This window comes from Hibiscus syriacus, unplaced genomic scaffold (genome assembly GCF_006381635.1).
Source record: "Hibiscus syriacus cultivar Baekdansim isolate YM2019G1 unplaced genomic scaffold, ASM638163v2 tig00111213_pilon, whole genome shotgun sequence".
Classification (NCBI taxonomy): Eukaryota; Viridiplantae; Streptophyta; class Magnoliopsida; order Malvales; family Malvaceae; genus Hibiscus; species Hibiscus syriacus.
The window spans coordinates 1,589,541-1,604,305 of record NW_024063022.1 but is presented as its reverse complement, the minus strand read 5'-3'; positions in this window follow the sequence as shown (position 1 = coordinate 1,604,305).

Below are 14,765 nucleotides of genomic sequence, written 5' to 3'. Positions count from 1 at the left end.
TTTCAAGCATATCAACTTCAAAAAATTTCACTTTCAAGCACAAACAGGTAAGGAAAAATTCAACTTTCCTTCCCCCTCACTTATTCCATTTACAATTAAAATTAAAGTACAAAAGTGAGGGAAAAGAGTACTCCACAATTAATTATGTCCACATCCGCGGCCACGTTGAGACAATATTGGGTGCAAATAGGAGAGAATCTCGATGAGGTTGGATTCATGGAGGTGAGGTACCCTTGAACGCATTGCATTTCTTCTCGCAAGTTCGGTTGAGTACGCACCGCTTGTACAGATGGAGGATGGGTCCTCTTAAAAACATGCGCTCATGGCATGACGTGATGGTATCGGGAGGCACGATATGTGGAAAGACAGGTGTTCCGGAGAGAAGTCCCATGGAATCTAAGCACCTAGCATCCAAAGCATCCATATGAAACACGTAATTCAAATTAGCATCATCAAATGTTAAAGGAAATAATTGTTGAGCAAGATGCATAATGTAGGGGTCAAGAATTAGGGGTCGATTGGTTCACACAACCTTGTCGAATGTGTGCGCAATCCAATGCCCTAAATTTACCTTTGTCTCATTTTACATACACCATAAAAAGAACAATTCAACCTTACATCCCGAGTAATTGTATACCAAAAACCATTGAATATATCAGAGCGCTAGGTCATGAATATGCTAGTCTTTCATTGTCTGAGAGTCGAATTGTACTCCCACCAAATCGACAAGCATCTCATAGGCTATATCGGTGTCAAAGTCCTATAGAATCCAACACAAAGTGATTAAAAATTCACGGACCCCATGGAAAAGATAAAATCAACCAATGTCATCTGAAAATATTGTCCCATCAAACAAAAGGTAATAACACGATTTTGAAAAATTTAAAAGTCATAAAATTTAAAGACATTTTATTTTTTGGTGCTGTTGTTAGGGATTGGCAATGTGAAGTTAATTATTTTTTCATAGCATTTTAACTTTTATTTTTGCATAGTTTACTTGCTATTTCACTTTATTCTTCTTTAGGATTATTTGGTGTATGATCAGAAGATATTCTGACAAGCCATTAGAACCAATTGAACATGAGATTGAGAGACTTTTTAGGAAAAGAAGACATGCTCAATGTGCTCGAGAAAATATGTATCAAATTGGGAACCAGGGCATTGGTCAAGTAGAAGGCAATCAGAATGTCCAGGCATTCCCCAATGTTGGGCCTGCTGATAGGCCTCATGCTATTCGCGATCACTTGAATCCTAGAATTATGGCACCCAAAATTCAAGCAGCCCATTTCGAGCTCAAACCTGTGATGTTCAATATGTTGAATTCTATAGGGCAATTTGGGGGCATGTCAATTGAAGATTCCAGGTAGCACATTCGTAACTTTTTGGAGGTTTGTGATTCTTTCGTCCAACAAAGAGTGCATGAGAATATGCTGAAATTAAAGCTATTTCCATACACTTTGCACATCATTTGTTTATAATTTATTAGTACTAACAACACACAACAACACACTCAAAGAAACAAAGAGCAAACACCAAAATCAAAATATCATGCTCATTATACGCTCAAGTATCACCAAATTTGTTCAATTAAATCAAGTACATGAATCATTTAATTAATCAAGCTTATGAAAACATCAAAAATTTTGAAAATCAATTAACTAAACCAACGAACCATCATGCGACTAATCATCAACTCAAAGCAAAATTAGCAATTCATTAGAAAATCTATCAAACTAATCAACAAGTCAAGGAATTAGACAACCAATTTCAAGCATACCAACTTCAAAAATTTTCAATTTCAAGCACAAATAAGTAAGGAAAAATTCAACTTTCCTCCTCCCCACTTATTCCATTTTGCCCCAAAACGATAATTAAAATTAAAGTGCAAAAGTAAGGGAAAAGAGTACTCCACAATTAATTATAGTTGCATCCGCAGCCGTTTCGAGACGATCTCTGGTGCAAATATGAGAGAATCTTGGTGAGGTTGGATTCAATGGAGGCGAGGCACCCTTGAATGCCTTGCATTTCTTCTCGCAAGTTCGATTGAGTGCGCACCTCTTGTACGGATGGTTGATGAGTCTGCCTAAAAAATAAGCACTCATGGCATGATGTGATGGTATCGACAGGCACAGTATATGAAACGACATGTGTTTCAGTGAGAAGTCCCATGGAATCTAAGGACCTAGCATCCAAAGCATCCATAGGAAATGCATAATTCAAATTAGCATCATCAAATGTTAAAGGAAAAAATCATTGAGCAAGATGTGTATTGTAGGGACTGAGAATTAGGGGTTGATTGGTTCACACAACCTTGCCGAATGAGTGCGCAAACTAATACCCTAAATTTACCTTTTTCTCATTTTGCATACATCATAAAAAGAACAATTCAACTTTACTCAGGTAGGACGTAGTATCGTTACATCCCGAGTAATTGTATGCCAAAAACCATTGAATATTGGATCGTATATGTGAATATGGAGTCTAACCTTTGGCATCAAAATCAAATGTAAAATATCTAAAGTACGTGAAAGGGGTATACTTACTAACCTAAAATCAGTGATGACAGATATTTTCGAAGTGTCACGCCTTGACATCGTCAAAGTTAAGATACCTTTGCAATACCTCCTTGACTGGAACCGATTAAGTTTGACTATGATGATTGCGATCATTGAAGTGGTCAAAAACATCATCATTCATATCCTTGGATTAAGCTGAATGTTCTAGAGAGGGAGGCGTATGATGCTACCCATAAAAGTGGCGTAATGAAGAGGTGCGCTCAGATGCAAGCGAGGGCTCCAGGCTTGGTAACGATGGAACGATGGTTTGGAATGAAAAATGATTATGAAAATATTCAGAATAATCTAATACATATTGCCACATCTTGAACGACTCGATGTTTACGGGCTCAAAATTGATTTTAGGTTGTACGACATTAGCGGAGTCTACGACAAAAGATAGAACAACATCTGACATTGATTGAAAATGGGATATCGATGTGTCATATCAATGTGTCAACGGGACAACATCTGACATTGATTGACATCTGACAAAAGATGGTAGTACATCCGCTCATGAGAAAGACTGAAAAGGATTATCGTGGTATGAGATAATAAGTGGAATTGTACTCGATAGTAGCAGAAAATAACGGTTCATCCAAGTGAACCGGTTATAGCATCGATGAATGTACGTGTGGAAATGAAGCGTGACGTCCTCCTCGTCAGGCAATAGGGGCTTGGGGAGGCGATGGGTAAGCCAGTTGTGAGTCTGAACCACTCGAGACCTCTACTAAGGGTGGTACGACAAAGTGCCGACAACCTCCTCCGAGAGTGACAGGCGGTCGAGGCATGTTTCTGCTTTGATTCCTTGTATGAACTATAGTGAAAGCACAAGATTAGTGGAAAAGAAAATGGAAAAGAGTGAAGAAACTAACATTTTCCGTTCAAGAATGAACAACGATCAGTAGTGGGAGTAGAGTTCGATGACGGTTCAAATTCTTAGAAGAGTGGTGCATGGTTCTTTGTGGAGCACTGTTAAGGCTTCAAAGAAAAGTGATGATTGAAGCAATGGGGGTGCCGACACGCAATCAGAGCAAAATAAAAGTAGCAGTGGCAATAGTGGGTGGTCAGCGTGCGTTTGGAGAAGATGGAGGAGTTTTGGTTTTGTTGGGTTTACGTGAAAAGGGAGGGGATGAGTTATGATAGGAAATAATAATTTGATTTTGGTCAAAGGATAAAATACAAATTTAAAAAAGGTGGATAGTAATAGGGTGAAAATTTCAACTGAAAGCAAACGAAATAAAGTGTTTGCAATTTTGGGGGGAGATTTTATGGGGTAGACGACAATGAAGAGGGGACCAAATTTTGGGTTTTACTCACGTGCGTCGGCCCCACTTACCTTTGCTAACGTGTGCCCCTTACTTTAATGAAATGGTGAGTTTCAATTTTGGATGCAATTTTCACCCAAGCTACCCGATTTGCTCTCAAAATTGGTGTGCTCTCCTGCTATAATTTCTTTTGAAATTTATTTGCTTTAGGCATGAGTACCATTCTTGATTCGAGTTGGTTCTTCTATTGTTAATTCAAATAGCTTCCGACAAATAATTTTAAATTCTACACCGGATAACAGGGTACCTACAAAATCAAGAAAAATTTAATAATTAAATTTAAGAAAAATAAAATAATTAAAATTGAAACAAAGTGAAACTAAAATCGAAACATATTAAATTAAATTAAAAGAGAGTGAAATATGGGTTGCCTCCCATTAGCGCTATTTTTAACGTTGTTAGCTCGACGACCTGCTTAGTTCAAATTATAGGTTCTGAGAGTGACTCTTTTTCCATTTCATTCGTGTCCTCCATCGAGTTAATTTTTCCCGAGAAAGCCTTCGATCAAAATTTTCCAATTTATCCTTATAATTCTGAAGGATGTCATGAGATTTTAGTTGTACTTTTAATCTTGGCTTCGTATCCGAAATTGAATTCCTCAAACATTCCCATAATTGTTTAATTTTCACCTTTGGTATTCCAGACCCGTCGTCGACATTTTCTTCTTTCCTGGATGAATCAACAATATTAGTTTTAATTTTTTTACAATAATAGATTCAATGCTATAAACTATATCAGTAAATTTCTTCACTTTTAAAACGTCAAAAGTAACGATCTCACCATCGAATTCCATTGTGACAATTCCACGGAGAACATCAATTTTTGCATTCACCGTGCTCAGAAAGGGTCTTCGGAGAATAATTTCAGAACCAATACTCATGTGATTATCATTCATGTTTATAATAAAGAAATCGACTGTAAAATTTAAATTTTCTACCTTCACTAAAACATTTCCAGGACTCATTTGGGATAAATAACTGACCCATTTACGAGTTCAAGCGTAACTCTTGTTTCCTACAAAGGCTCGTTAGTAATCATTTTATAAACAATAAGCGACATAACATTAATCGAGGCTCCTAAATCACACATTGCTTGTTTAATTAGAAAATTACCAACTTCACAAGGTATGGCAAACATACCTTGATCCTGCATTTTTGGTGGAATTTTTCTCGTTAGGATCGTGGAAACATTTGTGCTTAAACTTACTGGTCCAATTGGCTTTCTTTTGGAGCTGCACAGTTCCTTTAAATAACGTGTATATCGTGGAACTTGTCTACTTACCTTGAGGAGAGGTATATTTACTTCAACCGAAAATTTTCAACAATTTCCCTCTCCTCAATTTTCTTGTCGCGCACTACCAGTCTCGAGGAGAAGGGAGGCATGGTTTTGTGTGATGGAGAAGAACGCTTAGAATCAATTTTAGAATGTAGAGAGGAAGAAATAGGCACAAATAATTTATCTAAAATTTAAGGATTTGGTGTTTCTTCCTCCTTGTTGATATGTGCATCCTCCTCCTCTTCCTCTAAGACCTCGGGATTGATCTAAGTTCTACTTCGAAGACTGATGGAACTCAAATTTGCGTGCGGATTCCACTCCGTTTGAGAGGAAAGTTTCCTAATGCTATAAGTTTCCCATAACCTTGGTTAGTCGACCTACTTGCTTATCCAGTTCTTGTAAATGCGCTTCAATTTTTCCTTGGAATTCCTTATTGGAATTGATTAATTCCCTTTGGGAAATAAGCATTCTTTCCATCATCACCTCTAGCAGCGTCCTTTGTACTTATTGTTTCAAAGGCTTCGGTTGATAATTTGGCCTTGGGTTTTGCGCATAGCTTAAGTTTGGATGGTCTTGCCATCCCTGATTATATGTATTTCCGTACGAATTGTACGATCTTTGAGGAGGTCCTGGGAAACTTTCTTTGGCATTGACTTGGGCATTTTCTTGAAGTATCAGGAAGCAGTCTATCTGATGAACAAACATCGTGCATATACCACAACATTTGGTCATTCTGTATTTTTCTACAACCAATGAACCCACAACTTCAGTTAATTTATCTAACTTATTTTCTAAAGAAAATGTACTTATCTCATGAACCCGTCGGATGGGTTCACTCAAAAATTGTTGTAAATTTGCTACCATTGTGGAAATTAAATCCCTCACAATTGTTTGCATCATATTTACTAAGGCTCCTCCACTTGCAGTGTAGATCGTCTTCATTTCCAAGGGTGATAATCCCTCATAGAAATACTATAATATGGTTTGTTCGTTCAATCCATGTTGCGAGCAACTTGCATAAAGCTTTTTGAACCTTTCCCAATAGTCGTAAAGACTTTCTTCGGTCTTTTGTCGGATTGAAAGAATGCTCCTCCTTAGCTCACTTGCTTTTGCCATTGGAAAATACCTATCAAGAAAAATACGACTCATATATGTCTATAATTAATCGAGTTAGGGGAAAATAAAATAACCATTCCGTAGTCGATTCGACTAAGGAAAAAGGAAACACTCTTAATTTAATTTGATCTTTGGTAACTCCCAGTGGTTTCATACTTGAACAAACCATATGGAATTCTATCAAGTACTTATGAGGATTTTTATTTGGAAGGTCAAAAAAATTAGGAAGTAAATGAATCAAATGAGTCTTTAATTGAAATGTTGTTCCGCCATGTGGGAATATAATTCATAGTGGCTTCTGAGCAGCAAGAGTTGCGACTAGCTCTCAGATCATTTGTTCTTTTTCCATTAGAATCGAATCTTTGTTATTGCTCTCAAAATTTACATCAACTTTAGATTTGGATTCTAGATCTAGATCTGAACTGAATTCTTATTCTTCTTTTCTCTTCCCTTTCTGTCGAAGCATTTGTGTGTGGATTCTTTGGGCTCTCGCTTTGATTTCCATGTCAAAATTAAGTAGTTCTCTCGAATTCTTCATGGTTATAAATAAAAGAAACTCAAGAAAAAGATTAGTTCTTATCGTTAGTCCTAGGAAACGTCTCCAATTTAACGTGAATTGTTTTTCACGTCAAATAATTTTCTTCCTTCTTGAACAAAAAAATAAATAAAGGAAATTAAACTGAATAGTACAGGAGAAGTAGGGTTGATCTCACAAGGACTAACCAGACTGATGAATTTCTTCGTCTTTGATTATGGCCTAGGCGTAATTTGCGTGGAAAGTAAATAAGATGGGGAGGATTTCATGGTTTGAGAATTAAAAATAAAATTGAAAGAAAGATTGTAAAGAAATTAAAGAAGAAAAATAAATAAATAAAATAATGAAAGGTAAATTAAAGAAAATAAAATCTTAAATTCAGTTGATTTAGGAAGCCTTGGGTGATAGTTCTGACTGAAATTCTTTGGTCATCGAAATGGATTTACCCTTCAGAAATTACGTCGGTTACCGCATCAAGTATGACAATCCACGCGACTAAGTTATACACCGAATACCCAAGTCAATCTTTGATTTCGGTTTTAGAAATTAATCAAACCAAGGTAATCTTGATAATCATCAAGATCCAAGTGCATTTGCAACCAACTCAGACAATATATTTCAATAATCGCTTCCCTGATATCAGTTCCCACTTAACAAGGCAATCTTGTTAAATTGTGTTCCTAGGAAGTCGAATGTGCTTTGAGCCGATCCTTACTCCCACATATATAACCACGAAAATAATCAAGATCGAAGTCAATCTTTAGTTTTAAAAAATTGTTTTAATTTTAGAGACTGAGAGAAAATTATGAAGTTATTGAAGTGCTATTCATTTCTCTCTTCTGAATTAAGTCATCGCTTTTACCTCTAGCTAAAAAGGAAAATTAACTAAGCATGAAAAAAGTCATACTTCGCATTAAAAATAAAAACTTTAAAAGAAAAATAACAGGGAAAGTAAAAGAAGAAATTTAATAAAACTAAAGAAAAGAAAGAACAATAGAATTATGATGATTCGAGATATTGAATAATGAAAATTGCTTATCCAAGATGGATATTTATAGTCTTCTATCACCCTAGAAATGCTGAAAATAAATCAAATAAATTACAAAAGATAAATCCTAAAAATGTTTTAATTTAATTTTAAAACATAAATCTAATTTCTTGAATTTGAATTGCACAGTCGTCCGCACATCTTCTAGAAGCTTGCTGACTGGATTGGACATTCTAGAAGCTGTTGACTCGCTTCCACATCAGTATTTCATGCCCGATTTCACACCTACTGTTCCAGTTTTGATTCCAGAACAAAAATGCAGTTTTTGGCCCTTTTTAGCATATTTTCTAGAAACTATTATCTTGCACAAAAACATGTAAAAGCACCCAATTTAGTAAAAAACATGAACAAAAAACTAGCAATTAAAAAAGAAAAGTGGAAAAACATAAACCTCAATTAGTATCCCTTTACTTTTACGAAATACCCTTGATTAGAGGATTCAAGTGTTAGAAAGTTTTCGACTTGACAACTCAAATGAAACTCGCTTCATAAAGCTCAAACATTACCTCCATAGTTTCTTCAAACATTACATTCGAAGATTAACAGCTTAATACCTTTAGTAGAGTGCCCCCAACAAAGTTAAAATTAACTTTCATTAGTTTCCTGAGTTTTTTAATTTAAAATTTCTTAAGCTCGTCAAGAAGAATATGTTATAGTATGAGTGTTAGTGAAAGCTAGGAAATTTCATCATTAGAGCTCAATTTCCAAGCAACTGACCTAAACTAAATTCATCTACTCCCCCATTCTATATGAAAAGACTATGGTCATCATCGAATGTCATCAACAGAAGTAAAAACCAATCAACTTTGCAAACCTCATATGCAAGGTGCCCCATTTTATCCACTCCTATACATACCTGAATGCCATACCCTTTGATTGTCTCTTCATGAGAGGACAAGGCTATCTTGGTCCCTGCAAGAAGGGTATGATATTCTGTTGTACCTTCTGGAGTAAGATAAAGGGTCCTTGTTTTACTAGGTTTTAATCATGTAGTTTACTAAATATTTATAACCTTAGTTATTTAAAGAGCTTTTAACTCCGTTGATATCTAGAGAATTTCAAGATTAAACTTTTCTCATTATTCACAACCTCAAAAGTTAACGTTATATTTAATATGTTCGAGCGTTAAGTGACTTACAAACTTTTAAAAAGAAAGAAGGAAAAAAGTTTAAACAATATAAAATACTTTGTCATGCAAGTACAATAAAGCATAATGGTTGATGCAATAAATTTTTCTTTACTCCCATTAGAATGCCACATCACTATTTGAAGGTCCATGCCCCCGAATCGATCAAATTCTGAACCTTACGCCTTAATGTTCCATAATTCTTGGTAGTTTTCCCTAAGCTTCCTATGTGGTAGCTACACACTGCATTAACATCATAGTCATCAAGAAATAGAGATTCATTTGGCTTAGATTGTGCTGGAGACACTTTGTTCATCTCAACCAATGTTGGGAGCAGTTCCTCATATTTCATCAGAATTGGGTCAATATGAGTCTTTTCTCGGTTAACCCTACAACATTTGGTCCCATAATTAGCTTAATAAGATCCCACTATGTTGACCTCAACTCTCGCCTCAACATCAACAATGTCATTTCCCTTTATCTTACCATGCGTGATAGCTCTTTTGATCATTTATCAACACAGGATAATGTCAAAGAAACTCCTAGTGGCAGATCCTATCACGTGATCGATATATGGGGACTTTAAGGTATTGATGAACATGATTCTAAACTTCCTTTCAGTTATTAGCAGATGCACTTTGGATAACATCCCTCCATCGCTGGGCGTACTATCGAAAGCTCTCATTAATCTTCATCTCCATATTTTTCAGCATTGTTCTATCAAAGGCCATATCAATCATGTGCTTGTATTAACGTAAGAAGGCCTGAGCTAAGTCTTTCCAAGAATATATTTGAGTATGACTTAGTTGATTATACCATCTAGAAGCGACCCCAGTTAGGCTGTCTTGAAAAAGTGGACCAACAACTTCTTATTCTCCACGTGACCAACCATTCTCCTATAGTACATGGTGATGTGGCATGAAGGGAAGATAGTCCCATCATACTTCTCAAAGTTAGGATCTTGGAACATTGATAGAAAGATTAAATCGGGGACCAGACTCAACTTTTTGGCGTCAATCCTATAAAATGACTCAGTCATTTCCCTAAGTTTCATCATCTCCTCCAAATTCTTCACCTACTGAGTGTGTTTTTCATTCATAGTTAATTCATTTAGATAAGGGATCTTATTATCAACATTTAGAATCCGAAGGATGCGTGGGGTTTTCATAACCAGACTTCCCAGTGGTAACATGTTTGCTGAACATTTCATCAATCTTATTCAACAAATCTAGTTAAGATCTAGTATATCAGTCTCAATTTTGGCCAATAAGATTTTTATCTCTTCTTGTAGTTCCTTTTGTTCTCACTCAACTTTCTCTTGTCTATATTCTATTTCCTAACTCATATTTCTTGTATTATGCGTGTGAAGTATTCTTACTACTAGTGGGGGCCAAAATCACTGTGATCATAAATCTTTTATTTTTTATTTAAGGTGTTTTATTGAATGTATGAATGTTATAATGCTTCAATAAATGTAATTTCATATAGATGCAAACACAGAGATGGACGGATGTGAATGCAAATGTAAAGTGAAAATGGAAATGCAAAATGGTGTTTATCCCAATGACAATATCATAGAACAGTTTCATTGGAGATCGAAGTCTTCACTTTACAAGGTTGTCCATTTATAAACATGCCTTCGCTTTGGCGCTTGATCTAAAGTACGTCGATGCTTTATATTGGTGATTCATCCTTAGAAACTCAATCTCTCAAGTGTTCTATTCCCATGGGCTTTTGTAGAGGCTCAATTAAAAGTGTGGCTCATCTCCGATAATGTCCCTTTGATACCCTCCAATCTTGGATGTCATTATACCCCTCAACTCTAAAGTTTAATTATTTAAGCGAGCTTCCTCATTGTTCTTTCATCGGTACATGTCTATGTATGAGACTACTTGATTAAAACTTATTTCTCCCTTTGAGACAATTTTACTTAGATATTCAATTACGGGTTAATACCTTTGCATCATATGATAATGATATTTTGCAACAAGACAAAAATGACATGAAAACAAGAAATAAGTTAGTACAAGTAAGGTAATTGTTAAAAGTAAAAAAAATATATTTAGAGATAAATTTAGCACCTACACATCATGGTATCTACCTAACATAGTTTATTGAAATGGGTCCTACCCAACATGCTTTACTTCAAGAAATGAATCCTACCCACATGGTATATTGTTATCATGTTTTCATTTGAAAATAAATTTATTCTATGAATTTAAGGCAAAAGAAAAAGGTTTAGAGTCGTTTCTCCTTTGTGTATACTGATAGGGAAGTGGTGACAGATTAATGATTGTTGCTCTTGTTGAAGAATCAAACCTAGAAAAGCTCTAGACTTGATGAAGAAAAAAGGTGAGTGAATAGGGGAATGTAGAGGTAACATCTAGGATTCTTTAAGGTTTCTTTTAGGTGTTGGAAACAAGGCAAAATGATTAGAATAATATAAATAAAAGATAAGAAATTGAAAATAAAGTAAGATAACAAAGAAATCAAAAGATTTCCCTAATGGAAGGTGAACAATAAATATGATTGATGGTACATATGGATTTGTGGAAAATAGATGGATACGTATCCTATTGAACCCTCCAAGTTGCATTGAAAAGGAAAACTCGATAATATGGCTCTAACCAACCGTCTTATCGTGGTGAAAAGAAAATTTGGAGTGTGAATATTAATCTCCCTCACAAGAACTAGAAAGAACTCGAGGAGAAAAAGCTTCGAAGACACAAGGCAATTAACACTTGCAAAAAAAAAAACTCTCATTGTATTATTAATCAAAGAAATCTATCTTACAAGGTTGAATGAAGCCTTTTTATATAGGGAATGAGTTCTAAAGGTCCTAAATAACTAATGCAAAAAATAATAACAAACTAAGCATGTCTTAATTCTAATTTCTAATAAAATAAAAATAAACTAAGAATAATGTTTTAACTCAACCTTAATTCCTAATAAAATAATAAATCTAATCCTAAAAGATAATGCATCATCCTATGTTAAATTATATTACAAATAATCAATAAAAATATTGAAAATTCGTAATATTTACAAAATCCCGTATCTCCACTAAAATGGCCATATCTTGAGTTCTCGATATCAGATTGATGTAATTCAAGAACTTTTGGAAATATAAGAGACATATAGTCATATCCCCAGAAGACATGTTAACCAAATAAGATCAGGATCCCATTGCAAAAGTATTTGCAAGTTTGTTTCTATTCTGGTCTTCTTTTCCAAGGCTTGGATGAGTGGATCATTTGGAAGAGTTATTACTTCTTCCTTTGATGTGATGCATGTATCATCCTCCCTTTCTTAAAAAATATTCGACCTTGGATCTAAAACATGAAAGGGAGAAACATTAGAATCGTTTAATGATTCATTCACATTATGCTTACCGAATATATATGCTTTGAATCTTTGAGACTTTGTTCTTATAATAGGTTCGAGTAGACACATTTGTCCAAAGAATAATGTACTATCATTATGGACTCTGGTGCATATATCATTCCCCCACTCCTCAAAAGGATTCGTGTTCGAATCTGAAAATCCAATAGAAAGAGAATTAGATGTGTTGAAAGAAAAACTTGTGAAATATTTACCAGGATCAATATGATGTGTCTTTACGCGTATTAGTCTAGGTTTCCTCTTTTTAAGGAGTGATTTCTTATAGTCTTGAAATCGTTTTTTTCATATAAGTCTTGTAATATGATGTCTAGGTTGAAATTCAACACGACGCTGACTACTGTTGGCTTTTTTATGATTGCTTCAGATATTCTCTCCATTGTTTGACTCGTGTGTGGCGAGAATGTGTGTTGAAAAACCATGTCAACTAGTTTGTTAAAGTAATCCCTTAAGTCTCCTAAGTGTGGTTCATAAATTAAGAATTCTCAAGGGACTTAAGAGTTGTGTTTAGTATGGATGAAAACTTTAAGAGTCTTACCTTGTAAAAAGGAGAAGTACATTACAGTATCATTAAAATGTGTAATAAAACACTTACTTTTAGACTCTCCTAAATCGTGACTCTTCATTGATATGTATAGTGGTTAGGGATTTCAAGTGGTAACCCGTCAAGAGGGTCACCTAGCTCCATTCAACAACTCTTGGTGATGGAAGATGGTGTGGGTCAATCCCTTGTTTCTTTCACTTTTTCATCATTTACATGATTCTCTGTGAATGAACTATAAAGCCTAAAAACATAAGCTTATCAATACAAAACACACTTCCATGTTAGCGTATAAGTGTTCTCGGTGGAGAACTTCAAGAGCCGAGCGAACATGAATGATATGAGGATTAAGAGAAGAAGAGTATATAAGAATATCATCAAGATAGATAATAACATACTTACATTTGGAGTTATTCAAATCAAGTTTCATCATTAAGATTGTGTCACGACTAAGGCTTTCCTGGATATAGAAATCTAACTTTTTGGTTTCTTCGAGATTATATGTTTGACGAGGTAAGATGGAACCTTGAAAGATTGGTTTGGTGTTGTTTTCCTCTTTTTGGTGGCAATCCACCAGGTGGATCAGCTAACATTTCTCAAAAATCTTGTAAAATAGATGAAAACACACTAGGCAAATCCTTGTTAATGTTAGAAATCGAAAAAAATTATTCCCTAAAGAGAACAAGGATGCAAGGTTGTTTGTAAATAAGGTTCTCTCTCAATTCTTTTGTGCTCAGACATAGATTTTGAGTCACTCTTTTCTTCTCACAATTAGGTTCACTCATCTCCCATTGGTCATTATTCTTTTGGCTTTTGTAACTATTGACCTCTTTTTCTTTTTCCTTTTTCTTAGCTTTTTCTTTTTTTGCTTTCCCTACCTCATAATAAATTCTCATTTAATTTTTCAGTATTTCTTTTGGTGGCATTGGCCTGAGACTTTGGTGCTTATCTTCTAGGTTCAAAGTGTATTTGTTTGCCTTACCATAATAGGTAACATCATTGTTGTATTTCCATGGTCTTCACAGAAGGATGTGAGAAACACGCATTGGAATTACGTCACACCAAATTTTGTCATAATACTTGCCCTTCTGTAGTTTGACTAGGCATTATTTGGTGACTTTCATATTGGACTCTTTATTAATGAATTACGAATAATATGGTTTTTGATGTTGTTGATAAGATAGGTCGAGTGCCTCTACCAAGTAGCTACTCACCATGTTTGCACAACTTCCATTATCAATGATTATGGAGTAAGGTTTACATTGTATCAAATATCGGGAATGGAATAAGTTGTTCTTTGAATATTAGATTTTTCCGTATCTTCAGTGCTTAAAGACCAACGTATAATCATACAATTTGGTCTGAAAATTTTTCCTGGTTCAAGCATCCTGAAAATACAACACACAATGAAACATTTAAAGTAAAATTAAAATAAAATAAAAATTCAGCAAAGCAAGAAACCTCACAATTCACTCCAAGAAAGTAACACAACGAGAGGTAAGTAAGCCAATCTTGTACTCTTTAATGCTCACTTTACCAAGTAGTATTCCACAATTCATATCGGAGTTTGATTAATAGTAAAGGCGATAAGAAAACCTAAAAGCTCTAAGAGGTCGAATAAGGGTTAGACTCCAATAGAACGAGAATGAAAAGAAGGAAGAAGTATGCAAACTCTGTATTCCTACTAACACAAGGAAGATAATGTAAAAGTACAATAGAAAGGGAAATCAAAATAACCTAAAGCACTAAGAGTCAAAGAAAAAAAACCAAACTAGAAACCTAGAAAACGATAGGTCAACTTGAACAACGTTTTTTGAAGGGTTACCGATGTCCTAAACTTTT